Here is a 27,980-nt window from a genome sequence, read left to right as displayed (position 1 = left end):
TGTGAGTAGGCGACAGAACCTGCATCAGTATTTGGTAGGGCATCATACGCCCCTAGAAGTGATGAGGCCAGAACAAGTGAAGGCAATAGTAGATTGGTTTGCTGCTGACAGTGCCTCCAGTTCCTTCACATTGTCTCCCACCCAGTCTACTGCAGAAAGGTCACAGTTGGCACCTGCAGCCGATGTCCAACCGTCTTTCACCTCACCCCCTTGCAAATCAGGCAAGCAGTCTGAGCCCCAAAGCCATACAGCAGTCTCTTCTTCTTTTTGATGACTCTGTCAGCAGGGTTTCCCAGGGCCATCCACCTAGCCCTGCCCCAGAAGTGGAAGAGATTGAGTGCAGCGATGCCCAACCACTTATTTCTCAAGATGAGTACATGCAAGGATCATCGCAGCATGTCTCCGATGATGACGAAACGCAGGTGCCAACTGCTGCGGCGTTCAGCATTGTGGAGACCGACAAGGAGGGCAGGGGTGAAGACTGGGTGGAAGATGATGTGGAGGACGATGAGGTCCTCGACCCCACATGGAATGAACGTCATGCAGGTGACCTGAGTAGTTTGGAGGAAGAGGCGGTGGTCGCACAGAGCCACCAGCACAGCAGAAGAGGGAGCAGGGTGCAGAAGCGGAGCGGCCGTGCCCTAGACACTACGCCCGCTACTGCCCAACGCAGCAAGGAAACGAGCGCACCAAAGTCAGCTCAAAGGAGTTCTCTAGCGTGGAAGTTCTTTAGAAAATGTGCTGATGACAGGACACGAGTGGTTTGCACCCTGTGCAATCAGAGCTTGAAGCGAGGCATAAACCTTCTCAACCTGAGCACAACCTGCATGATCAGGCATCTAAGTGCAAAGCACGAGCTGCAGTGGAGTACACACCTTCAAAACCAAGAAACGTCTCTGGCTCATCCTGCTTCCTCTTCTGCTGCAGTCTCGGCCGCTCCAGCCACATCTGTAGTGATACCGGCACCTGCCACCCCGCAAACAGACGATCTGTCAGCAACACCATCACCTGGGTCACCAACAACCATCTCCACAATGTCCCGTGGAAGCGTTCAGCTTTCCATCTCCCAAACACTTGAGAGGAATAGGAAGTACCCCCCTACCCACCCGCGATCCCTGGCCCTGAATGCCAGCATTTCAAAATTATTGGCCTTTGAAATGCTGTCATTCCGTCTGGTGGAGACGCACAGTATTAAAAACCTTATGTCGGTGGCTGTCCCACAGTACGTCGTGCCCAGCCGCCACTACTTTTCCAGGCAAGCCATCCCTTCCCTGCACAACCAAGTGGGGGAAAAAATCAGGTGTGCACTGCGCAACGCCATCTGTGCCAAGGTCCACCTAACTACCGATACGTGGACCAGTAAGCACGGTCAGGGGCGTTATATCTCCCTAACGGCACACTGGGTAAATGCAGTGGCGGATGGGCCTGAGGCGGATAGCAATTTGGTGCATGTCCTTCCACCACCGAGGATTGCAGGGCGCTTCAGTTTGCCTCCTGTTCCTAACTCCTCCTACTCCGCTTCCTCATCCTCTACCGCCTCCTCATCCGGACAGCGTAACACCTTCACCACCAACTTCAGCACGGCCAGGGGTAAACGACAGCAGGCAGTTTTACAACTTGCCTGTTTGGGGGACAAACCACACACCGCGCAGGAGTTGTGGAGGAGCATGGAACAGCAGACAAATGAGTGGTTGCTGCCAGCGAGCCTCAAGCCCGGCCTGGTGGTGTGCGATAATGGGAGAAATCTCATAGCAGCTCTGGGCCTAGCCGGTTTGACACACATCCCTTGCCTGGCGCATGTGCTGAATTTGGTGGTGCAGCGCTGCAGCGTAACTTCGGCCTTCCCGCTCACCGCCTCATATGTGACGTGCCCACAAGGTGGAACTCCACCTTGCACATGCTGGAAAGACTGTGCGAGCAGCAGCAGGCCATAGTGGAGTTTCAGCTGCAGCACGCACGCGTGAGTCGCTCTGCGGAACAGCACCACTTCACCACCAATAACTGGGCCTCCATGCGAGACCTGTGTGCCTTGTTGCGCTGTTTTGAGTACTCCACCAACATGGCCAGTGGCAATGACGCCGTTCTCAGCTTAACTATCCCACTTCTATGCCTCCTTGAAAAAACAATTCGGGCGATGATGGAAGAGGATGTGGCACAGGATGAGGAGGAGGAGGAGGATGAAGAGGTAACATTTCCAAGGCTTTCAGGGCAGTCATTCGCAAGGGGCTCCGAGGGTGGGTTCCTGCACACACAAACGCCAGGGACACAATTGTCCAGCAGGGGCACAGTTCTGGAGGATGAGGAGGATGAGGAGGAGCTGGAGGAGGAGATGGAACCATGTTCACAGCAGGGTGGCACCCAGGCCAGCTCATGGCCATCACTGGTGCGTGGCTGGGGGGATACAGAGGACACGGACGATACACCTCCCACAGAGGACAGCCTTTCGTTGCCTCTGGGCAGCCTGGCACACATGAGAGATTACATGCTGCAGTGTCTCCACAACGACCGCCGAGTTGCCCACATTCTAACTTGTGCTGATTACTGGGTGGCCACGCTGCTGGATCCCCGTTACAAGGACAACGTACCGTCCTTAATTCACTCACTGGAGCGCGATCGCAAGATGCGCGAGTACAAGCGCACGCTGGTAGACGCCATGCTGCTGGCATTCCCATCTGACAGCGGGGCCGCAGTGGAAGCACAAGGCAGAGGAGGAGGAGGAGGTCGCCAACGCAACCAGGGCACCGCCAGCACCTCAGAAGGCAGGGTTAGCATGGCCGAAATGTGGAAAAGCTTTGTCAGCACGCCACAACAAACAGCAGCACCAGCAGCTCAGATGGAACGTCTTAGCAGGAGGCAGCATTTTACCAACATGGTGGAGCAGTATGTGTGCACACGCCTACATGTAGTGAATGAGGGGTCTGCCCCCTTCAACTTCTGGGTCTCCAAATTGGGCACATGGCCTGAGCTTGCCCTTTACGCCTTGGAGGTGCTGGCGTGCCCTGCAGCCAGTGTATTATCTGAACGGGTATTTAGCACGGCTGGGGGCGTTATAACAGACAAGCGCAGCCGCCTGTCCAGAGACAATGTGGACAAGCTCACGTTCATTAAAATGAATCAGGCATGGATCCCACGGGACTTTTCCGTACCTTATGCAGAATAGCAATGGATACCGACCTTACCCACCCATTGTTCCATTTTTGCTCTTTCTCACTCTTTTGGGGTGTACCCTCATTTAAAATTTGTGAAAAGAAGCAGTGTTGGCTACCTCGTCCTCCTCCTCAGGGCCAGATTAACGTAGGGGCTATTGGAGCTGCAGCTCCAGGCCCCTACCTTTTATATAGGCCCCGGGTTGGCCATATTCACTGTTACCGCTCTTCTGTCACTTGTAAACACAGAAGTCTGGCTTCTATGCTCGCTTCCCCAGGCAGCACCCTCAGAACCTCCCCACACAGTGTGAAGGCCGGACAAGGAGGGACAGTTGCCGATGCATGGATGTGTTTATGGGCTTCAGAGACAGCATTCCATGTTGAATTAGGCATGCATGGCTTCACCCTTCCTCCTCTGGGTGCATGGCAAGGCACGGCCCTTAAGGCCCTTCAAAATCCTCAGCACCAAGCCCATGATGCTCTTAATCCGGCCCTGGTCCTCCTCCACCGCCGCTTCCACCTACACCGCCCATAGGTGTGCGCAGCCTATTGCATTAAGGTGTGCACCCCAAAGTTGAAATACACATGCATATGTTTGCCAGCAGGGAGAGTAATGTATCGGGGCCATGTACCTGTAGGCAAAGAGAAATAGAGCAGAGCAGGTCCGAGGGAGATCTTTCCCATCTCCTCACTGGCAATGCTATGTGCCCTAGGTGATTAGGGTGTGCCCAGGCACACCCGGCACACCCTGTGCGCATGCCTATGTCACCGCCACATCCACCACCACCTCAACCTCCCTCCTACTCCATATGGGCCTCGTCCTTCAGAGATGAAGAAGAACATTGTTTTATTTTTCTGTTTTTTTTTTTGTTGTTTTAAGTTATTTCCCTATCCACATTTGTTTGCAGAGCACTTGCCATGCTCTTAATTACGTTTTGCTGCCATTTGCAGCACTCTAGCCCTTTCCTTTGGTGTTTTAGAGCCATTTTAGTGCCTTAAAGTTCGGGTCCCCATTGACTTCAATGGGGTTCGGTGTCCGGGAAAAGTTCGGTAAAAGTCCGGGACACGGACCCGGACATTTTTTTAAAGTTCGGCCGAACCCGTCGAACACGGACATCTAGGTGTCCGCTCAACCCTAATCATGGATTAAGATCTACGGTAAATGGATTTCTCAAAGACTGGCTTGTTTGTAGAAAATATAATTTTTTGCTTCTTGTAACCGTTTTCACATTTTATTCCTAAAAACATTTTTACAAAGTTCAAATTCAAACCAAATCAATAAGTTTCCTCTTATGGGCAAAGATTCTGGAATTCAAGACTGCAGTGTAAAAAAAATAATGGTATATCATTCCCAATAAAGCTGTGTATATATTATGTTTGGATTGTCCTTTATGTACATGTTTTTTCTGGATTGGAATAAACATTGTTAAGTTATTGTTCCAAATAATTTTATGTACTACATAATGCCTGTGCATCCTGGTACTTTCCATTGATTTTCACTACCTACAGCTGCAGGCAATATGGGAAATAATAAGAGGGGCAGTAAAAAAAAGTTAACAAACCATTGCATATAAGACAATGCATTAGTTTTTCATCTATTTTTATATTATTGGGTAATCTATTGTACTTTATTACCATATATGAAAAGGAAAAATCATTTTACATATGAGTATATTCAATAGTATAAAGAAATGTAAATGTGTTTGCTGTTACAGTGACAGGTGAGAAATTTGATTAAATTGGGTGTAAAATAAGGTGTATGTGTAACACATAAAAACTATCATCTATTAGCTTTTAATGTGTAAGGGATCTATAAATACAGGAACTAAGGCTGCAGTTGTTAAAGTGTGTCTAAGTCCTAAAACAAAAAAGTAATACATTTCAGCCTATTAGGCATGTCGTAAAAGGCTGTTTATACAATTTCAAAATTTTCTAAGCTAAAAAGGGAAATCCTTTGCATAAAAAATTAAAGGAGTTGTAAAGGCAGAAGGCTTTTCATCTTAATGCATTATTTGCATTAATAAAAGCCTTCTGTGTGTAGCAGCCCCCCTACCACCCTTAACACTTATCTGAACCCGATCTCTTTCCAGCGATGTCCACGAGTCCCTTGATTGGCTGAGACAAAGCAGCGGCATCGTTGGCTCCTGCTGCTGTCAATCAAAGTTAGTTAGCCAATCAGGAGAGAGAAGGGACAGAGCTGAACAGCAGCTTTATGTCTGAATGGACACACGGAGCTGAGGGTCAACTTGGGTGCCCCCATAGCAAGTTGCTTGCTGTGGGGGCACTCACCAGGAGGGTGGGGCCAGGAGCAGCAAAAAGGGACCCGAGAAGAGGATAATCTGGGCTGCCCTGTGCAAAACCACTGCACAGAGGAGGTAAGTATAACATGTTTGTTATTTTAATAGAAAAAAACATGAGACATTACAATCACTTTAATCCTAACATAGGTGTTTTAGTCATGGCCCAAAATAGTTATGTCTACAGGCTTCAGTCATTATAAGCCAGCCATTAAGCTACATACCTTCATCTGTTTTTGTGGTCTCTTTTTAGTCTACAAAATCTGCATATAGCCAAAACATTTCTGCCTATGTTCAAGAGTCAACACTAGCCACTGTAAATGTCATGATCTGAGCCAGCGGAAACATTCTATCACCAGATCAGTAATGGCAAATAATGCAGCTGCCAGGGGTTTTACTTCAGTAAAAGAAGGTCCAGAGCTCACATTCAAATGATACCATACATATAATAATCTGATATTATGCATATTTACCAGTCTTGGACCTTGGGGATGGCACACACATAAAAAAAAAGCCAACTAAATACTTTGGACATGTGTGGTATTCCCTGACCCTTTTCCTTCACCACAGCTCGGCTCCATTCACCTACAAAATGACAACCGGGACTGGTTTACTATCACAAAATTAGATCTTGCTGCTTCTGTTTAAAATTGACACTAGCAGAACATTGTCTTCTTGGATACAATGTGCACTTTTTATTCAAAGTTGGTATCCAAAGTTGGTTGTTTTTAAACAAATACTGGCCAAAAGGGAAAAAAGGGAATATTTTGTTTTGTTACATCTTTTGTCTGTAGATTGCATAGAAAACAACATATTTTGGCAAACCAATATTACCAAGGGAAATTCTTGTTTGTACTAAAAATATTTAAAAGTATTACTTTGCTATCCTACATATTCATAAAGTTATTACCAAATCAATAGATCAGCAGCTGAAATTTTAAAATTGCTTTGGTCCATAATGTGTATACAGGTGTGAGAGCTAAACTAGTAAATTATCATTTGTTTTTAAAGTGTTACTAAACCCACAACAGTAAAATTAGTGTGTATATGCAGTACAGCATGCTTGTTATACTCAGTGTGGAACCTAAGGGGTTAACCCTCTGCATTTTGTAAAAAGGCTGTTTGATTATGTCTAGTGTTGAGCGAACACGGACTGTATTATTCGTGTTCGTACCGAATAATTGGATTTTTTGTACCCGAACACGGACACGGACACTTTACTGTATGTTCGGGTAAAAATCCGCGTTCGGTCGTTTTATTTCCGGGTTTTGCATGCTTTGGCGCTCTTTTCATGGCGGGCTTTCAACAACCAATCAACAATCGTTTAACTGGTGTGCCTTAAGCCATCCCAGCCATGCCTGCAAATGTCTCAGTAGCTGTGATTGGCCGTCTGAAGCATGTGACCAAGTCTTTATAAGTTCCAGGCAGCCGCAGCGTCTTCATTCTGCTGCTTAGATCAGGGACAGAGCACACATCAACGTGCTGGCTGCTGATTAGGGAAAGACAGGCAGGAAAAAAACATTTGTGTCCGGATAGAATTGAGGGACAGGTCGGAGTGTTTAGGCAGGGTGAGTTGTAGGCATTTTAGGGATAGAGTCTGCTGAATTATAGGGTCAGTGTCTTCTACAAAGTACAATCGATATTGCTGTGTGGGGGGTGGGGTGACTCTGCACTCAATCCTGATCTACGATCTCTTCTCAATCCTGTTAGGGAGAGGCTGCTGCTGCTGAATTTTAGGGAAACTGTGTTCTACAAACTACAATCGATATTGCTGTGTGGTGTGGGATAGGAGATAGGCAGGTGTCAGTGATCCACATCCATTTTTCTGTGTGTGAGCTGCAGTGAACACAATCTTTTTGGGCTGCAGTGAACACAATCTTTTTGGGCTGCAGTGAACAACGTCCTTTTTGGGGTGCAGTGAACAAAATCTTTTTGCGGTGCAGTGAACAAAATCATTTTTGGGGTGCAGTGAACAACATCCTTTTTGGGGTGCAGTGAACACAATCTTTTTGGGGTGCAGTGAACAAAATCCTTTGTGGGGTGCACTGAACACAATCTTTGTGGGGTGCAGTGAACAAAATCCTTTTTGGGGTGCAGTGAACACAATCTTTTTGGGGTGCAGTGAACAAAATCCTTTGTGGGGTGCAGTGAACACAATCTTTGTGGGGTGCAGTGAACACAATCTTTTTGGGGTGCAGTGAACAAAATCCTTTTTGGGGTGCAGTGAACAACATCCTTTGTGGGGTGCAGTGAACACAATCTTTGTGGGGTGCAGTGAACACAATCTTTTTGGGGTGCAGTGAACAAAATCCTTTTTGGGGTGCAGTGAACAACATCCTTTTTGGGGTGCAGTGAACAAAATCCTTTTTGGGGTGCAGTGAACAAAATCCTTTTAGGGTGCAGTGAACACAATCTTTGTGGGGTACAGTGAACAGAATCTTTGTGGGGTGCAGTGAACACAATCTTTGGGGGGTACAGTGAACACAATCTTTTTGGGGTGCAGTGAACAAAATCCTTTGTGGGGTGCAGTGAACACAATCTTTGTGGGGTGCAGTGAACACAATCTTTTTGGGGTGCAGTGAACAAAATCCTTTGTGGGGTGCAGTGAACACAATCTTTGTGGGGTGCAGTGAACACAATCTTTTTGGGGTGCAGTGAACAAAATCCTTTTTGGGGTGCAGTGAACAACATCCTTTTTGGGGTGCAGTGAACAAAATCCTTTTTGGGGTGCAGTGAACACAATCTTTTTGGGGTGCAGTGAACAAAATCCTTTGTGGGGTGCAGTGAACACAATCTTTGTGGGGTACAGTGAACAGAATCTTTGTGGGGTGCAGTGAACACAATCTTTGGGGGGTACAGTGAACACAATCTTTTTGGGGTGCAGTGAACAAAATCCTTTGTGGGGTACAGTGAACACAATCTTTTTGGGGTGCAGTGAACAAAATCCTTTGTGGGGTGCAGTGAACACAATCTTTGGGGGTACAGTGAACACAATCTTTTTGGGGTGCAGTGAACAAAATCCTTTGTGGGGTGCAGTGAACACAATCTTTGTGGGGTGCAGTGAACACAATCTTTTTGGGGTGCAGTGAACAAAATCCTTTTTGGGGTGCAGTGAACAACATCCTTTTTGGGGTGCAGTGAACACAATCTTTTTTGGGTGCAGTGAACAAAATCCTTTGTGGGGTGCAGTGAACACAATCTTTGTGGGGTACAGTGAACAGAATCTTTGTGGGGTGCAGTGAACACAATCTTTGGGGGGTACAGTGAACACAATCTTTTTGGGGTGCAGTGAACAAAATCCTTTGTGGGGTGCAGTGAACACAATCTTTGGGGGGTACAGTGAACACAATCTTTTTGGGGTGCAGTGAACAAAATCCTTTGTGGGGTGCAGTGAACACAATCTTTGTGGGGTGCAGTGAACACAATCTTTTTGGGGTGCAGTGAACAAAATCCTTTTTGCAGTGCAGTGAACAACATCCTTTTTGGGGTGCAGTGAACACAATCTTTTTGGGGTGCAGTGAACAAAATCCTTTGTGGGGTGCAGTGGACACAATCTTTGTGGGGTACAGGGAACAGAATCTTTGTGGGGTGCAGTGAACACAATCTTTGGGGGGTACAGTGAACACAATCTTTTTGGGGTGCAGTGAACAAAATCCTTTTAGGGTGCAGTGAACACAATCTTTGTGGGGTGCAGTGAACAAAATCCTTTTTGAGGTGCAGTGAACACAATCTTTGTGGGGTGCAGTGAACACAATCTTTGTGGGGTACAGTGAACACAATCTCATACTTCTGAACATTTGAGGGTGCTGCCTGTTCCATACTCCTCCTCCTACTGCTCAACCATCCTTTTAGGGGTACAAACAATAGTAATTGGGGCCTAGTGTGGTGGTGTACGTGTGAGATACATACACTTTCTTTTTGATCATATTTTCTATTCCGCTATTCAATTAAAACCTTTGGGGATCAATTAAATTGCGTGATAGTCTGTGTCGGTACGTGTGAGATCCACCTTTCCAAGTTTTTGGGGTTCATCTCATACTTCTGAAGATTTGAGGGTGCTGCCTGTTCCATACTCCTCCTCCTACTGCTCAACCATCCTTTTAGGGGTACAAACAATAGTAATTGGGGCCTAGTTTGGTGGTGTACGTGCGAGATACATACACTTTTTTTGATCATATTTCCTATTCCGCTATTCAATAAAAACCTTTGAGGATCAATTGAATTGCGGGATAGTCTGTGTCGGTACGTGTGAGATCCACCTTTCCAAGTTTTTGAGGTTCATCTCATACTTCTGAAGATTTGAGGGTGCTGTCTGTTCCATACTCCTCCTACTCCTCATCCATCCTTTTAGGGGTAGAAACAATAGTAATTGGGGCCTAGTGGGGTTTTGTACGTGCGAGATACATACACTTTTTTGGATCATATTTCCTATTCCGCTATTCAATAAAAACCTTTCTAGGGCAAGATCTTAAATTACAGAAATATGAGGAGACCGTCAAATAAGGGCCGTGGCCTGGGTCGTGGTGCTGCTGGTAGAGCTCCTGTTGCAAGGAGAGGACGTGGTCGATCTGTGCCAGCTACACGCACAAGTGAAACACCTTCCTCAAGTGTGAGTAGGCGACAGAACCTGCATCAGTATTTGGTAGGGCATCATACGCCCCTAGAAGTGATGAGGCCAGAACAAGTGGAGGCGATAGTAGATTGGTTTGCTGCTGACAGTGCCTCCAGTTCCTTCACATTGTCTCCCACCCAGTCTACTGCAGAAAGGTCACAGTTGGCACCTGCAGCCGATGTCCAACCGTCTTTCACCTCACCCCCTTGCAAATCAGGCAAGCAGTCTGAGCCCCAAGCCATACAGCAGTCTCTTCTTCTTTTTGATGACTCTGTCAGCAGGGTTTCCCAGGGCCATCCACCTAGCCCTGCCCCAGAAGTGGAAGAGATTGAGTGCAGCGATGCCCAACCACTTATTTCTCAAGATGAGTACATGCAAGGATCATCGCAGCACGTCTCCGATGATGACGAAACGCAGGTGCCAACTGCTGCGGCGTTCAGCATTGTGGAGACCGACAAGGAGGGCAGGGGTGAAGACTGGGTGGAAGATGATGTGGAGGACGATGAGGTCCTCGACCCCACATGGAATGAACGTCATGCAGGTGACCTGAGTAGTTTGGAGGAAGAGGCGGTGGTCGCACAGAGCCACCAGCACAGCAGAAGAGGGAGCAGGGTGCAGAAGCGGAGCGGCCGTGCCCTAGACACTACGCCCGCTACTGCCCAACGCAGCAAGGGAACGAGCGCACCAAAGTCAGCTCAAAGGAGTTCTCTAGCGTGGAAGTTCTTTAGAAAATGTGCTGATGACAGGACACGAGTGGTTTGCACCCTGTGCAATCAGAGCTTGAAGCGAGGCATAAACCTTCTCAACCTGAGCACAACCTGCATGATCAGGCATCTAAGTGCAAAGCACGAGCTGCAGTGGAGTACACACCTTCAAAACCAAGAAACGTCTCTGGCTCATCCTGCTTCCTCTTCTGCTGCAGTCTCGGCCGCTCCAGCCACATCTGTAGTGATACCGGCACCTGCCACCCCGCAAACAGACAATCTGTCAGCAACACCACCACCTGGGTCACAAACAACCATCTCCACAATGTCCCGTGGAAGCGTTCAGCTTTCCATCTCCCAAACACTTGAGAGGAAGAGGAAGTACCCCCCTACCCACCCGCGATCCCTGGCCCTGAATGCCAGCATTTCAAAATTATTGGCCTTTGAAATGCTGTCATTCCGTCTGGTGGAGACGCACAGTTTTAAAAACCTTATGTCGGTGGCTGTCCCACAGTACGTCGTGCCCAGCTGCCACTACTTTTCCAGGCAAGCCATCCCTTCCCTGCACAACCAAGTGGGGGAAAAAATCAGGTGTGCACTGCGCAACGCCATCTGTGCCAAGGTCCACCTAACTACCGATACGTGGACCAGTAAGCACGGTCAGGGGCGTTATATCTCCCTAACGGCACACTGGGTAAATGCAGTGGCGGATGGGCCTGAGGCGGATAGCAATTTGGCGCATGTCCTTCCACCACCGAGGATTGCAGGGCGCTTCAGTTTGCCTCCTGTTCCTAACTCCTCCTACTCTGCTTCCTCATCCTCTACCGCCTCCTCATCCGGACAGCGTAACACCTTCACCACCAACTTCAGCACGGCCAGGGGTAAACGACAGCAGGCAGTTTTACAACTTGCCTGTTTGGGGGACAAACCACACACCGCGCAGGAGTTGTGGAGGAGCATGGAACAGCAGACAAATGAGTGGTTGCTGCCAGCGAGCCTCAAGCCCGGCCTGGTGGTGTGCGATAACGGGCGAAATCTCATAGCAGCTCTGGGCCTAGCCGGTTTGACGCACATCCCTTGCCTGGCGCATGTGCTGAATTTGGTGGTGCAGAGGTTCCTTAAAAACTACCCCGATATGTCAGAGCTGCTGCAGAAAGTGCGGGCCGTTTGTGCGCACTTTCGGCGTTCTCACCCTGCTGCTGCTCGCCTGGCAGCGCTGCAGCGTAACTTCGGCCTTCCCGCTCACCGCCTCATATGTGACGTGCCCACAAGGTGGAACTCCACCTTGCACATGCTGGAAAGACTGTGCGAGCAGCAGCAGGCCATAGTGGAGTTTCAGCTGCAGCACGCACGCGTGAGTCGCTCTGCGGAACTGCACCACTTCACCACCAATAACTGGGCCTCCATGCGAGACCTGTGTGCCTTGTTGCGCTGTTTTGAGTACTCCACCAACATGGCCAGTGGCAATGACGCCGTTCTCAGCTTAACTATCCCACTTCTATGCCTCCTTGAAAAAACAATTCGGGCGATGATGGAAGAGGATGTGGCACAGGATGAGGAGGAGGATGAAGAGGTAACATTTCCAAGGCTTTCAGGGCAGTCATTCGCAAGGGGCTCCGAGGGTGGGTTCCTGCACACACAAACGCCAGGGACACAATTGTCCAGCAGGAGCACAGTTCTGGAGGATGAGGAGGATGAGGAGGAGGAGGAGCTGGAGGAGGAGATGGAACCATGTTCACAGCAGGGTGGCACCCAGGCCAGCTCATGGCCATCACTGGTGCGTGGCTGGGGGGATACAGAGGACACGGACGATACACCTCCCACAGAGGACAGCCTTTCGTTGCCTCTGGGCAGCCTGGCACACATGAGCGATTACATGCTGCAGTGTCTCCACAACGACCGCCGAGTTGCCCACATTCTAACTTGTGCTGATTACTGGGTGGCCACGCTGCTGGATCCCCGTTACAAGGACAACGTACCGTCCTTAATTCACTCACTGGAGCGCGATCGCAAGATGCGCGAATACAAGCGCACGCTGGTAGACGCCATGCTGCTGGCATTCCCATCTGACAGCGGGGCCGCAGTGGAAGCACAAGGCAGAGGAGGAGGAGGAGGAGGTCGCCAACGCAACCAGGGCACCGCCAGCACCTCAGAAGGCAGGGTTAGCATGGCCGAAATGTGGAAAAGCTTTGTCAGCACGCCACAACAAACAGCAGCACCAGCAGCTCAGATGGAACGTCTTAGCAGGAGGCAGAATTTTACCAACATGGTGGAGCAGTATGTGTGCACACGCCTACATGTAGTGAATGAGGGGTCTGCCCCCTTCAACTTCTGGGTCTCCAAATTGGGCACATGGCCTGAGCTTGCCCTTTACGCCTTGGAGGTGCTGGCGTGCCCTGCAGCCAGTGTATTATCTGAACGGGTATTTAGCATGGCTGGGGGCGTTATAACAGACAAGCGCAGCCGCCTGTCCAGAGACAATGTGGACAAGCTCACGTTCATTAAAATGAACCAGGCATGGATCCCACGGGACTTTTCCGTACCTTATGCAGAATAGCAATGGATACCGACCTTACCCACCCATTGTTCCATTTTTGCTCTTTCTCACTCTTTTGGGGTGTACCCTCATTTAAAATTTGTGAAAAGAAGCAGTGTTGGCTACCTCGTCCTCCTCCTCAGGGCCAGATTAACGTAGGGGCTATTGGAGCTGCAGCTCCAGGCCCCTACCTTTTATATAGGCCCCGGGTTGGCCATATTCACTGTTACCGCTCTTCTGTCACTTGTAAACACAGAAGTCTGGCTTCTATGCTCGCTTCCCCAGGCAGCACCCTCAGAACCTCCCCACACAGCGCGAAGGCCGGACAAGGAGGGACAGTTGCCGATGCATGGATGTGTTTATGGGCTTCAGAGACAGCATCCCATGTTGAATTAGGCATGCATGGCTGCACCCTTCCTCCTCTGGGTGCATGGCAAGGCACGGCCCTTAAGGCCCTTCAAAATCCTCAGCACCAAGCCCATGATGCTCTTAATCCGGCCCTGGTCCTCCTCCACCGCCGCTTCCACCTACACCGCCCATAGGTGTGCGCAGCCTATTGCATTAAGGTGTGCACCCCAAAGTTGAAATACACATGCATGTGTTTGCCAGCAGGGAGAGTAATGTATCGGGGCCATGTACCTGTAGGCAAAGAGAAATAGAGCAGAGCAGGTCCGAGGGAGATCTTTCCCATCTCCTCACTGGCAATGCTATGTTCCCTAGGTGATTAGGGTGTGCCCAGGCACACCCGGAACACCCTGTGCGCATGCCTATGTCACCGCCACATCCACCACCACCTCAACCTCCCTCCTACTCCATATGGGCCTCGTCCTTCAGAGATGAAGAAGAACATTGTTTTATTTTTCTGTTTTTTTTTTGTTGTTTTAAGTTATTTCCCTATCCACATTTGTTTGCAGAGCACTTGCCATGCTCTTAACTACGTTTTGCTGCCATTTGCAGCACTCTAGCCCTTTCCTTTGGTGTTTTAGAGCCATTTTAGTGCCTTAAAGTTCGGGTCCCCATTGACTTCAATGGGGTTCGGTGTCCGGGAAAAGTTCGGTAAAAGTCCGGGACACGGACCCGGACTTTTTTTTAAAGTTCGGCTGAACCCGTCGAACACGGACATCTAGGTGTCCGCTCAACCCTAATTATGTCTCCTCTGATCCTCTCCTTCTTCCACTGTCCCAATCCATCTCCTGATAGTACAGAGTGTAGGGGACAAGCTGCACATGCTCAGTATGGTGTGTATTGCTAGAGAGTTTTTTTTTCTTGGGAGAGTGCATGTGATCAGCGCAGGGCCAATCAGCACTGTCCAGACAGAGGCTTAGAGGTCCTGCAGTCTTATAGGACAGTGAGAGCAGTATGAAAACTTTAACCTGACACTGAAAGAAGTCACAAGACTGCTCTAACTGCTGATGAGAAAAGTTATTTAGCAGTTTATATTTACTAAATATATTGCATTTCCATGTTCTGTGTACTGTGGGGAACAGATATAGTGAATGCAGGGTCCTATGTTTAGTAACACTTTAAGGAAAATTTTATTTTATTTTAGACCTTTTGTGTTTAGTACTATTTTAGTCAGGTAAATAAACAATGTTGCTTATGAACATCTGATAGGTGGCAAGACCTAATGCAATTGATATGCCCTTTGGAGACTCATTCTTATTGAAGCAGCTTTAAAAAGAGGTGGCTAAATTATAAGAGGTGGGTACGCCCCCACTTCCCCAATAATGGAAAAACCTTGATTAGTCAGTTTGTAAAACTGATAAAAAGCAAAAACGTAGTTCTGGGTCTTTTTTTTTTATTAGAAAGCCAATTTGTTGGAAAATACCCTGATAAAAATGTTAATTTAATTAAACATATATTTATTTTTTTAGAAAAAAATAAAATGATTTTAACATAATTTAATGTATTTAAAAGAAAACATATTAAATGTATAAAAATGTAAATGTATGCCATTTATACTGTATGTTTATATTATATATATTTTTAAGTTTAAATTCATGAGTTCAATATGACTAGCTGCTCTCCAGCCCTTGCTGGATTAGGCCAAGCACAAAATAATATACCTTTTCTCTGTGGCTTCACACATGTGATTTGCTGCTACACCACACCTCCAACACTGTCATATTGATTACATTAAAAACATTTTTAGGCTATACTACCAACAGCTTGCAGACAACTGGTTCCTGGCCCTTCAATTTCATGGTAAAATTTTAAAATTTTAGTTCAGTTAAAGTAGAACTATAACCCAAACTTTTTTTTTTCATTTTGGATAAAGTAACTTAGTGTTATAACTGCTGTCAGATTTTTTTTCCGCTACCTGTGTTCCATTGCAGAGATGTTCTTTAATTTCCTGTCCCATAGAAGAAATCCCAACAAATGAAAGGAATTCTTTGGGGACCCCTAGGTCACCATAACTAGTGTCCCCATTGGAAGATTTCCACTCAATTACTTTTTTGAGGACAACCCAAAATTTGGGATTTTATTTAACTTTCAATGATAATAGTAAATAGGACCAATGGAGAGGATGAGTCACCTTAATGGGGGCACAGATGGCAACAAAATCTGACAGGTGTTCTAACCCCATCTCACCGCTGTCCAAAGCTTAAAAAAAAGTTTTGCCTTTAGTGATACTTTAACCTTCCTAGCGGTATTCCCGAGTGTGACTCGGGGTAAGATCTTAGTGCCAAAAGCGGTAACCCCGAGTCACACTCGGGGTAGCGCTAGGAAGATCGCTGGATGCTGGAGGAGGTTTTACTTACCTTTTCTCCGGGATCCAGCGAAGACTGCAAGGGGTATGCGGCGGCGGAGCTCTCTCCCGATCGTCTGCGAGCCCCGGCTTCCGTCTCTGGCGACGTGACGTCCGCCGGGGGGTGGAACCGGCGGCAAATTCAAATGTAAAATGCACCAAACACACTGATACCGTTCAAAATAAAATAAAATCACATTACATTGCCCCCCAGTGCCCTTTCTTGCAGTTTTACTGTACTTTTTATGTAAATATATATATATATATATATATATATATATATATATATATATATATATATATATACATATATATATATATATATACAGTATATATATAAATATATATATATATACACACACGTATATATATACACATATACATATATATATATATATATATATATATATATATATATATATATACATACACACACACACACACACACACATTTATATATATATATATATATATATATATATATATGTATATTTATATATATATATATATATATATATATATATATATATATATATATATATACACACGTATATATATATATATATATATATATATATACACGTAATTCTTGTGAATGAGCAGCCCAAACCAACTGTATACATTATATATATATATATATATATATATATATATATACGTATATATATATATATATATATATATAATATATATATAATATATGTATACATAATATATGTATACATACATATATATATATATATATATATATATATATATATATATATATATATATATATATATATATATATATATATATATATATATATATATATATATAAAATATATATAATAAATGTATACAGTTGGTTTGGACTGCTCATTCACAAGAATTACATGCAAAATAATGGTACCGCTTTCAGCACCTAAAATCCAAAAGAATCATACCGCCAGGGAGGTTAAGTAACTTCTGCCAACCAGACTGAAACTTTACCACTGGGTAGAGGAGCAAAAAGTTACGCTATCTCCTATTTAGAGTATAAGATACAATGACACTTCACACAGCGTGGAGGTTTGCAAGAAATCTATCTAATTTATTTTTAGAAACTAGAATAGGCTTTAGAGAAAGAGAAAATGTATACCCTAACACTTCAATAGGTTTATCCTGAGAAATATACTAATAAAAAAAAAAAAAAAAAAAAAAAAGAAGGTTGATTTCCTTCTCTTTAGTTGTTAACTGATTATCCATATGTCTGTGAAGGTTCTCATACAGCCAGGTCATGATATAGCTAGTAGAGATTATTCATAATTTAACTGGACTTCTTCTACAATCTTAACCACTTGCCGACCGCCGCACGACTATTTACGGCGGCGGTCAGCCCCTCACAGGCAAAGCGACGTCGCTAGCCTGTAAGGCTCTAGGGAGTGAGCGCGCGTGGCTGGAGGCGCGCTCCCGCTCCCGCACTGTCATAGACTCTCCCGCGCGTGTGCCCGGCGGACCCGATGTCCGCTGGGCACTCGCGATCGTCCGTTACACCGGGAGAAAGGCAGGCGGCTAATGTAAACAAAGCCGCCTTTCATTCTTCCCTGTGTAAGAATGGTGATCAAACGGTTCTGCTATGTAGGATCGTTGATCACTGTTCTTACACACACAGCCACAGCCAATCACAGTTAGAAACACGCCCCTAGGGACACACTTAACCCTTTCCCTTTGTTAGTAAACGCAATAACTTTTGCGCAAACCAATCAAAATACGCTTTTTGCGATTTTTTTTACCAAACACATGGTAAAAAAAAAAAATTGGCCTAAAATGTTAAAAAATTTAGATTTTTACATCTTTTTGGGGGGGAATTTTATATAAAAAAAATTTGAAAAATATTGTTATTTTTGCAAAATTAAAGCTATTTTTAGGTTTATAGCGCATGATCAAAAAATCGCACAGGTAATCAAATACCACTAAAAGAAAGCTCTGTTTGTGGGAAAAAAAGGACGTCAAATTCATTTAGGTACAGCGTCGCACGACCGCGCAATTGTCCGTTAAAGTCACGCAGTGCCGAATCGCAAAATAGGCCCTGGTCAGGAAGGGGGTAAAATCTTCCGGGGCTTAAGTGGTTAAGGATATTTTGCAACTTATCCAAGATAGAGTTCTGACCTCTACTAGTTGAGCATCCATAGGTTATATTCTTCATGATATACTTGCTTACATACTTGAATTCTGCTTTCTGGAGGAACACAACTCTGGTTGTCGCACCATGTATCTGTAATCAGGATGTTGTTATCTGCTGTGCATCGGAGTGCTGAAGCAGGTAGACAATCACTGCGATTAACTACAGGGGACCATTGTTAGTGCACATAGTCATCACTGATATTACACATAGTCATCACTGATATTGTACATAGTCATTACTTTTTTTACTGTTATGTAAACTCTCACTTTGTTAAGTGGGTTGACATAAAAAATAAAAATAAACCACTTACCCAATCATTTTCTACAGTTACAAATTGATCATGTCATGATCATAGCCCTTGTAAAATGAAGAGGTTAGTTTAAAACCAATCCTAAATTCAAGAGAGTATTGTGGCTTTATATTTATTTGATTTCTTTTTTTAATATTGTCAGGACTACAGAAAGGAAATGTAAAAGATATGGAGAAATAAAAAAAATATTTGCATAAAAGTATTATGTAGTCTTTTTCCCAGCCAGGAGGTAAATCGCTAGTTTCCATTTCATAACGTTATCGTTACTATGATTACTTTATAGTTGTGGTAAAAAAAGCTGTTGGTTTACAATACTCATTATTCATCAGAGAAACAAATTGGCCCTTATCGGATGACTTAGTCAAAGGTTGCAATCAAACAAAAAAGTCTCAAAGCAAGCTTAAAGTGTATTTCCACCTTTGCAGCCAAATCTGAGAATCCCCGTTCCCATTACATTCAGTTACCATTTACATAGCACACCTAAAAACATATGTAATTATTGTATATTGTGAGGGATTAGCTCGGTGGTAGGCGTATGGGTGACCCCTTTGGGGGTGCGTTTTCACAGAGATAGCCGATTAGAGGTTGAAAAACAAGACTGATTTATTCATGCAATTTACTTAACACAATTGCAAGCATCAAAACAGCCAAAATAAAATAAAAGACAAAATAAATCCTTGCCTCTGTGGGCGGCTACCTTCTCACAGCTGGAACCTACCTAAGAAGTCTTTCCAACCTACTGTTGGGCCGACACTGCTGATCCTACAGCAGACACTCAAATGTCCATTTGTTTGCTTTTCACACAGCACAAACATTGTCCATTGAACATGTCCCTTTGTTTTCTTTCACACAGCACATGTTCATTTATAACAGGATCCTTTACTCTTCAGATTCTTCACATTGAACACAGTTCATTTAACAGGTCCCTTTACTCTTCACACTCTTCACATGGAACACTTCTCTTCACACTCTTCACATGGAACACTTTGTCTTCTCACCTTTGAGACGTCTTCACTCGTGGTTACCCTCCTTAGCTTCACATCGCTTTAGGGGGTCTTCTCCCATGCTCACCAGCTTGTCGGGAGGCACACATCCGACTGTCCCCCTCTCCCAGCCCACACGGCGACAGGCGGCAGCAGTCCTTCTCCCATGCCCACACGGCGTCGGGAGGTACACGTATGTCTGTCCTCCTCTTCCCAGCTCACACAGCGACAGGAGGCAGCACTCAATAGATTTTCTCTGGACAAATTATAGAGTCCTTGATCTCCTCATTCTGAACAGCTGAATGGTTTTCAACTTCCTGCTGGCTCTCTCTGCAGCCAACACCCTATAGTATCAGTGAACTTTCAAAGCAGGTGGGAATGTGTCTCCTCTCAGTGACTACATTCCCAGATTTACCTGACTTCCTGTCACATACCCCCCCCTCTTGTTTCAACCCTAGGGTTGGGACACATATTTCCAGGCACGCATGTGTCAGGCACTGCTGACTCACTGATAAGCCTCCTATTATCCTCAAGCTTCCGGATGAAACTGTTTTGTCATCTTCATTGACAGATTTCTCATAAATGCCACACAGTTTGTCTCTCATCTCATATACACATTCTTCAACTGCATTTTTGGCATCATTTTGCTCCTTCTCGTTTCTGTCATCTTCATTGACAGCTTTCTCATAAATGTCAGACAGCTTGTCTCTCATAACCGTCTGTCCAATCCACCATGGAGGACCGTGATCCATAGGCAACTCAATTGGGCTAGTCTTAATGTCTTCAACATTCTTAAGACGCCTCTCTCTGCAATCCATAAATGTTTTCCACAAAACTTTGAGAACCTTTGCTTCACTAAGCTTTGTTCCAAGTAGGGACTCTTGACATCCCTCTGTGACTTGAGTTGCCTCTCCATACATCTGTACACAATCATTGACTTTTTGTTGTAAAAGGGAATGATCTTCCTTCTTGAGCTTTGCTTGCTCTAAGATGCTGTGCAGAGGATTTTCCAATTGAGACAACAGGCTGTCACACATTTCTTCAAAGTGACCCCTGTTCCTTTTCCCAGAGATATCAATATCATTCACCAAACATTTCATATTCATAGGCAGATCGGAAGCATTTGCACTCATCAACTTCTTAAACTTTTCGCCCTCCTGAGCGAGTCGCAGTAAAGGCCTACTATTTGATTTGATATTCAGTTTATATTTCTTGCCAAACTCTTCACAGAAGTAGTCAACCAGAACATCATCAACTTTCCTTACACCAACATAGGGGTTAAAGGCAACAACACAGTTGAACCCAGCGATCTGGGTGGTATCCATTATAGACCTCCTCTCTGCATCAGTGAAGAAGCATGGAACTGCAACACATTCTTTTACAGGTTTCTTCAATGCACTTTCTGCTGAACTATTTGACCGCTCAAGGTCACCTAGTTCTTTTTCTCTATCTGAATTCCACATGGAATGCATCTCAAGATCACGATCAAACTTCTGCCACCCGTCTTTCACCAGTTCCATTTTGGAAACACTCCCTGAAAGGCACTTATTCATTTGCTTCACGTTTTCACCAACAGCCTTAGTTTTCCCCACTAGGTTTTCAGCCTGAACTGAGAAATCATCACATTTCTTACTCAGCTCCTTTGTTTGCTGAAGCTCTAATGATACATTTTCCAATGCTTGAAGTTTTTGAAGGAACGGTTTATTCCAAAGGGGTGATTCAAGCCACATGTCATCACATTTCTGAGGCTCACTCAGGACAGACCCCAAAACACTGATCCTTTTAAAAACTGCATCAGGCACACTATCCCCTCTTTGGGACAGATCCTCTGTTGCCTGGAATTCCTCTTCCAGTTCCTGCAACGGAATCTTCATCTCTTCTACTTGCTGTTCTAAGGCTCGCTTAGACTTTTCTAGCTCCTGAACTCTTTTCACAACATCATCCTTGGAGCTGACCAATTCTTCCATTTCTGTACGCAGCTGTTTGTTAACACTTTCTAGTTCAGCCTTACACTCTAGAGCTTCCTCCAAAGAGCGAGCCAAGAACAGGGCTTTGCTCTCGTTATCACGCACCTCCGTTTCTGCACGGGCGCGTTCTTCTGCATATTTTGCAGACACAGTCTTCTCTTCACCAAGCATCTGATCAAACTTCTTTTTCACATCTTCAACACACTGTAATGAACCAACGCTTTCTTCCATGCGTTTTTTCATATCCGCTATCTGAGCTTGCAATGTTGCGACTTGCTCTGATAGGTTTTTCTTTGCTTCCGCCTCCTCTTTTAATTGTTCCAGGAAGCCATTTTTCTCATCTTCCATTTGTTTGAGCTTTGTGCTAAAACTCAGCCTTTGACACCTCTCTTCCTGTAAGAGTTCCTGCGTGTCTTGCAGCTGCGATTCCAAGATAGAAAAATCTTCCGCAATTTCTCTAGATTTGCTGTCTGCTTGAGAAAGCTGATTTGTAACATTGTCCAACTCAACCTGCAGTCGGTTTGCCTTCTCTAACAGCTTAGCACACAATCGGTCACCTTCTGACACCTTGACTTGCGATTCCAGAAGCTGTGCCTCTACTTTTTCCCTCTTATGTTCACAATCTTCTTTTCCCTGCATAAGAGCCTTCACCTCATTGGCTAGTTTCTGGGAATGAGACTGTAATTCTGCCACACAGGCTTCTTTCTCCTTTAACTGCTGCTGGAAACGTTGGGCTTCACCTTTCCAACTTTCACAGTCTGCACGTAATTCATCTACCACATTGCTCAAAGTGGTGAGCTCATACACAGTACTCAGTAATTTAGCCTCTCTTTCACTTTTCTCTTTGTCGCTGAGAGACAATGTCGCTTTCAGAGCAACATTCTGTTCCTGCGACTCCTGCAGGTCTATTTTTGTAACTTCCAAACACTGAAGACTTTTTTCCAGCTGATTACGCAACTCCAACATATCAGCCATACTTTGCTTCTGCAAAGTCTGAATTTCACTTTCCTTTTCCATGAGGATGGTATCTTTCTCCATTATAGTCTCTCTGCGTTTTTGCAACTCGACCAAAAGAAGAGCAGTGGATTCTTCCCACTGTAACACATGAGACTTGAGTAGTTCATTCATTTCCTGCAAGTTTCTATGCTCCATTTTAAGCAATTCCAAGGCTTGTTCCTTTTCTTCCATTTTCCGTTGCAAGGCATCCAACTCAGCCCTGCACACATACTCGGTTTCTTCCAAACCGATGGCCTCCATTGGCTGCTGGCGTCTCTGTTTCCAGCCTGCCATTCTCTCTTGGTGAGCCTTTTGTTGAGCTGCAAAGCTCCGCTGAAAATCCGCATTTGCCTGCTGTTGAGCTGCATTTGCCTGCTGTTGAGCTGTATTTGATATAATCAGTTGTTTCAACATCTCCTCCATTTTGAGCTTACTTTTCATCTGAGCACACTGCGTCTCCATAGCAGTTTCATCAGTGTTGCTAGGGACAACAACCTTCCTCTTTAGTAGACTCTCTTTAGGCATGGATGGGGCTGGTTCAGACGGCAACATCCCCTCCATCCATAGAATCCGGTCTCTCATTTCATCTATCTTTGCATTCTTCAGGCGTTTTGAACGCCCCATCTTCAATAACTCCACAAACAAATTTTTCACAGTCCAGCAAAAATTTTTCAGACCACTGTCTCTTTAACACATGTAGTTTTTCTCTCTCTCTTGCAAGATCTCTTTTCCTGCACACACAGTTTGTGCAGTCACTTGCACCAGACACAACAAAGTTCATCAAATAATTTTGAGACCGCTGTCTCTTTAAAACACTTTTTTTTTTTTTTTGTCAGGATCTTCTCTCCTGCACACATAGATTGTGCAATCTCATGCACCAGATAAAGTTCATCAAACATTTGCACTTCCTTGCAGGGATCTCTGCTTATGCCCACTGCATACCTCCACCATATGTGAGGGATTAGCTCGGTGGTAGGCGTATGGGTGACCCCTTTGGGGGTGCGTTTTCACAGAGATAGCCGATTAGAGGTTGAAAAACAAGACTGATTTATTCATGCAATTTACTTAACACAATTGCAAGCATCAAAACAGCCAAAATAAAATAAAAGACAAAATAAATCCTTGCCTCTGTGGGCGGCTACCTTCTCACAGCTGGAACCTACCTAAGAAGTCTTTCCAACCTACTGTTGGGCCGACACTGCTGATCCTACAGCAGACACTCAAATGTCCATTTGTTTGCTTTTCACACAGCACAAACATTGTCCATTGAACATGTCCCTTTGTTTTCTTTCACACAGCACATGTTCATTTATAACAGGATCCTTTACTCTTCAGATTCTTCACATTGAACACAGTTCATTTAACAGGTCCCTTTACTCTTCACACTCTTCACATGGAACACTTCTCTTCACACTCTTCACATGGAACACTTTGTCTTCTCACCTTTGAGACGTCTTCACTCGTGGTTACCCTCCTTAGCTTCACATCGCTTTAGGGGGTCTTCTCCCATGCTCACCAGCTTGTCGGGAGGCACACATCCGACTGTCCCCCTCTCCCAGCCCACACGGCGACAGGCGGCAGCAGTCCTTCTCCCATGCCCACACGGCGTCGGGAGGTACACGTATGTCTGTCCTCCTCTTCCCAGCTCACACAGCGACAGGAGGCAGCACTCAATAGATTTTCTCTGGACAAATTATAGAGTCCTTGATCTCCTCATTCTGAACAGCTGAATGGTTTTCAACTTCCTGCTGGCTCTCTCTGCAGCCAACACCCTATAGTATCAGTGAACTTTCAAAGCAGGTGGGAATGTGTCTCCTCTCAGTGACTACATTCCCAGATTTACCTGACTTCCTGTCACAATATATATATATATATATATATATATATATATACATATATTAATACACTTTAAGCCACAGTGCCCTGCAAACTCTTTATTATGTACAAGAATATGTATAAAAATTATATACTATAGTTATGAATTTAAGTGGTTGTAAAGGCAAAAGGTTTTTCCCCTAATGCATTCTATGCATTAAGCTAAAAAAAAACTTCTGCAAGCAGCTTCCCTCCCTTTTTGACTTACCTGAGCCCGATCTTGATCCAGTAATGTGCACGAGAGCTGAGTCTCTCTGTCTCCTCATTGCCTCAGACACAGCAGTGGGAACCTTTGGCTCCCACTCAAAGGCAGTGAGGAGGGAGTGTGGGGTGGGCCGAGTGTTGCTCTGTGTGTCTTATAAACACACAGAGCCAGCTCAGGAGCGAGCATGCACGAGTGCCCCCCATAGCAAGCCACTTGTTACGGAGACACATAGCAGAAGTAAGGAGGTAGGAATGCTGGCAGGGGACCTGAGAAGAGGAGGGTCTAGGCTGTTCTGTGTAAAACCATCGCACAGAGAAGGTAAGTATATCATGTTTGTTATTTTAATAAAGTAAAGTTGTGCCCTTCAATCAAAACATCTTAAACAGTTTTAAAAATGGTACATTTTAAACCATTAACGCTTCGTTTAAAGTGTATGTAAATCCTAATAACTAATATTTTTTATTTGCTCACTTTTGGAGAGTTAAATAAACCATCAAAAGTGTCTTGTTATATCAATGTGATAGATTCATAAAAAATACTTGATCTTGCCAGAAATTCAGAGCTATCCTATGACCCATGAACATGTTTGATTTATTTAAGTGTAATTAGCTCATCCAGTTCTTATCTTGGACCACAGAATAATTAGTCAATACTTTCCAGTTTTACAGATAGTGAGAGAAATTCAATAGTTTACCAAAAACAACTGGGCAGGGCTGACACCATTCAGTCCACACAAATCTGTCAGTCTACAACAAGAAATTAGGAACTAAGTGCATTTCTGGTACATCAACATGTATTTTCCTGTGCATGAATAAAAGAAGGGGAAATATATGTTTCTCAGCAATGTACAGCATATTGTTTTTTAAAAGTTATCAACATACAATTTACATATCTTTTATAAAGTGATTTTGCTGCTTGGTCCTCCCTCTTAAAGGACTGGGACATTTTTTTCTCATGTAATCACATGTTGTACCTGGACCCTGTAGCATCCACACTGGTGAGCAGACAATACACCACTTATTGATAAGATATGAATGGAACAAGCACAAGAATTAGGGATTCCTGTAACAAACAGAACTTCAGGATAGTAAATAAATGCATGATTGCAGTATTGAATCCTGAGCTTTTCTGGCTAAAAAACGCTTTGTATTGTTTCACACTATTGTCTCAGAAGAATGTAGCAGTAAATTTAGAACGGCTCGCCAAATCAAATCACATTCGTTTTGTTGCACCTGATTTTGGCAGAGCACCAGCAGCAGTTGCTCTGTGTGTTTAATTTCACTGCCAGAATTACAGCGAAAAATAAAAAGGCAATGTGACATTGTGTTATTAACACCATTACGTACACATGTGCTCTTCAGCAGTTTGTCGAAAGCACTTTGAAAAAAAAAAAAGACAAACATTAGCTCCAGATGACAAATTGTGTTCCATGTCACAGAATCTATTTTCTGACATCACAAAAAAGTCTAAAAATGTTTGAATTTCTAAACAGCTTGTTGTGTCATGAAAACTAAAAGGGTTTATCACCTTAGGACAAGATTAGCTTACTAATGCCCTCCTCTAATAATCAGTTACCGTATTTCTTATTTTGTCTTACAACCTTTTTGAATTTAACTATAGTCATTATTTCACCAGGGTGACGAGAATATTGTTATGCAGCCCAACCCCCCTTATTGATGGAGTGCTTTAAAGAGATATTCTTTTTTTCACCTCTCCCTTTGTCCTCCATATATTAAGTGTCTTAGTTCCGTTACAAAGTACTTTGAGTTGTTTATCTCAACCTAATGTAGCATAGCAACATCGAATATTAAGGTTAAATGAAATAGAAAAAGTATATCAAGTTTGACCTAAGTCTAATGCTGTCCTAATAAAGTTGATGCAGGAAAAAGCAGCATAAAATCCTAATACCTCTGCTGCTAATTTAAGTCTTACCACCATTACAGTAAAGAACCCCTTTTTATTGATTGTCTTCCTCTAAAAAGAAACTCTTTGAAATAAATAGCAGCATACCCTTCTGTCGTGGCCTTAAACCATGTGACCCGACCAGTGTTGAGAAACAAGGACCTCTTCCCCACCCCCAGTACCCCAAGGAGGTAGGGGAAATACAGGGTGTATTTACTGTAGATTCTGGAAGCCCCCTTTATAATAAGTGGTGTCCAAATATTCACACCATTAAAAATCCTTTAAATAAAATAAAACACATGCTTACTTAAATAAATGTTTTTAAGTGGTTGTAAAGGCATGAGTTTTTTTTTACTTAATGCATCCTATGTGCAGCAGCCCCCCCTCAGCCCCCTTTATACTTACCTGAGACCCATCTAGATACAGAGGTGTTGCACAAGAGACTCGACTGTCTGGGACTCTCTCTCCTGATTGGGTGAGACACAGCAGGGGCCCTCCATCACTCCCTAGTACACACCTGAGCCCCATCTTCCTCCAGAGATGTCCACGAGTTCCTTCGTCATCTGGAACTCTCCTTCTGATTGGCTGAGACACAGCAGTGAGCACCATTGGCCCCCTGTTGCTGTCAATAAAAGCCTGTAGCCCATGAGGAAAGAGACGGGGCCAGGCCAAATCGTGGCTCCCTATCTGAATGGACACACAGAGCAGCGGCTTGACTCAGGTGCCAACATAGCAAGCTTCTTGCTGTGGGGACACTCGGCTGGGGGGAGGGGCCAGGAGCATGGGGAGAGACCTGAGAGGAGGATGATCAGGGCTGCTCTGTGCAAAACCATTACACAGAGCAGATAAGTATAAAATGTTTGTTATTTTTACCCAAAAGAAAATGAGACTTTAGTATCACTTTAAATAAATCTATGTGAAAGATGTTGTCCAGCAATGTAATCCACATCGTTTAGGGGTCAAGCAATGTAACACATCAATCACAATGATTTGTCATCTGACAATCTTTACACACTCCTATTGCTAAATGACCAAGCCCAAGCTGTGGCAATGTAAAAATACCACCGGTAATTCCAGGTGACATAATTTATAGAACAAGGAGCCTCAAGAAACCTGCCCACCCCACCCCCCTGGTGAAAAAGTCAGGGCTCCATACTTTTGTTGCAAATTACATTTCCCTGGCCATCACAATGACCTGTCACCTGACAATTACACACTCCTATTACTAAATGACCAAGCCCAAGCTGTGGCAATGTGAACATACCACCGGGAATTCCAGGTGACATTATTTATAGAACTAGGGGGCCTCAAAAAACCTGCCCACCCCATCCTCCTGGTGAAAAAGTCAGGGCTACATACAGTACTTTTGTGGCAAATTACATTTCCCTGGCCAGTAGACAAATGTAAGCAAAGTAGCCCAGTATACTTGCTGACGTAGTTGCTTGCATGATGTGATTGATGATGGATTTTGCAATGTAGGACATAAATGTTTTTTTAATAAAAAGTTTTTTCATAGTCTGTGTGCCTAATTATTTCTTTAATTATGAAAAG

Source organism: Pelophylax lessonae (assembly GCF_965119305.1).
Source record: "Pelophylax lessonae genome assembly, chromosome: 1".
Taxonomy (NCBI): Eukaryota; Metazoa; Chordata; class Amphibia; order Anura; family Ranidae; genus Pelophylax; species Pelophylax lessonae.
This window is presented reverse-complemented; position numbering follows the sequence as displayed.